Consider the following 1809-nt stretch of genomic DNA (forward strand, 5'->3'; position numbering starts at 1 on the left):
GTTTCTGTATCGGAATGAATTAAAGTATGGTTTTGTATTTTCATATTGTAATTATTATATTCAAGTCATTAAACTATTCATGTATTTTTATTTTCCCTCCAAATGTTTGCGAAAACTTAACTATTTAGTAGAGCTATATAATCGAGTAAATGAATTAAATATTATCACATAACTGAATGAATTAAAATCACAGTCCTTAAAAATACAATGTAGCTACAATATATATATATATATATATATATATATATATATTCATTGTAAAATAGATTATAATATATGTTTTATAATGCTGTTTTATAATGAATCAATTGTACGATGAAACAAAGTTATTTATCTGGTTATAATATTTACAGTCCTTGAATCTGAATCCTTTAAACAAAATTGGACAATTCGTTGAATCTAAGATCAGATTTTAGCTTTCTTCCTATTTTTATCCGACACTGTATACTTGTAACTTTTCGTTGAATCAAAAGGTTCCCATCTACTCGCTGGAAAAATGTGTTTGTTCCTCTCGTACCATGATCTAATGAGAAAAATAAAAAAATAACATAAAAAAGAATTATGCAAAATATTCTTTTAATAATAAATACCTAAGTAAAACTTTTCCGACATGTGATTCCTCGGTTTTGACAGAAGCATCGTGCATAATACGAATATCATCGTGAACGTCAAATGTGAACAGAGGCCCGCTCTTTCCTCGTGCCTAATCGCAATATTACATACATTAAAATAACATGCCAACATTGTGATATTGCTTCATAAGTTTTATCATTTGGTATATTTACCTTAGTTACAATAAAATCAGTTACAGTTGCAGTAAAACGTATAATGGTGCGGTAATATAAGATTCTCCTTGACATACATTAACTGATCTGCCATTACTGTTTTAAGCTCGCTGAATTCGGGCCTCAGAACTTCTAAACATCTCTGAAGAACCTAATAGATAGAATTACCTGTATGTGAAAATTTAATTTATGCAGCAGAACATTATATATCATGTCAATGTTACTCCAAAAGTGACACTGGAGTATTTTAATAACTTAAACGTCCTCTAAACCACTGAGACATTTACCTTTCTTCATTATAACGCTCCGACGATGGTCAGATCCATCCCAATAACTGAATGTGATCTCAATTTCTTCTTCCTTCAACGCGTTCTGCTTTCTAGCCCATTCTTGTCTCAATTCTTCCCTAAGTTATTTTCCTCCTCGTCCTTTTCCCTACTGGCAAAAAACATGTATCTACATCTGAATTTTTCTAAATCTTCTTAATCGCAGGGCCATCAGATTGCACATTTTCTGACTGCGGGGATTTTTCGGCATTGTCTTCGTCAGAAGACATCTCAGCTTCATCTTCGTCTTCGTCCAGATTAAAAGACAAATCTTGAATCTGTCTCTTCTGTTTGTTCTTTTCTGTCTGCTTCGCCGCTAGTGCTCTTTTCTTTTCCTGCTCTTTTTCACGTTCCTTCTATCAAAGCATAAAATACACGTACAAAAATACAAATTATGAGATAATCAGGATCATAAAAAGATTGTAAGAAATTACTTGTGGGTATCAGGATTCGTGAATGTTCGCTCAATTTAACGGCGGATTTTCTCTTGCATTCCGCGTGATCGACGATACATGCACATTTCGTGGCATCTAGCCTTAGCATCTTTGTGGTATCGTCATCATGCATTAGGATTTTCTTCATATCCTATCTTCTGAAGAAGCCCATCGAAAGTTCTTGATATGTATGACTAGATGACATTCAGAGCACTAGGCAGAAATCTCACACACACACACACACACACACACACACACACACAC

The 1809-nt window shown here is 33.3% G+C and overlaps 1 pseudogene; it reads right to left on the bottom strand.

Moving 5' to 3' along the window:
- Positions 1 to 293: 293 nt before the first annotated feature.
- On the bottom strand, positions 294 to 1461 carry LOC112453387 (annotated as a pseudogene).
- Between the last annotated feature and the right edge of the window lie 348 nt (positions 1462 to 1809).

Source organism: Temnothorax curvispinosus, unplaced genomic scaffold (assembly GCF_003070985.1).
Source record: "Temnothorax curvispinosus isolate PA1 unplaced genomic scaffold, ASM307098v1 QBEX01004274.1, whole genome shotgun sequence".
Taxonomy (NCBI): domain Eukaryota; kingdom Metazoa; phylum Arthropoda; class Insecta; order Hymenoptera; family Formicidae; genus Temnothorax; species Temnothorax curvispinosus.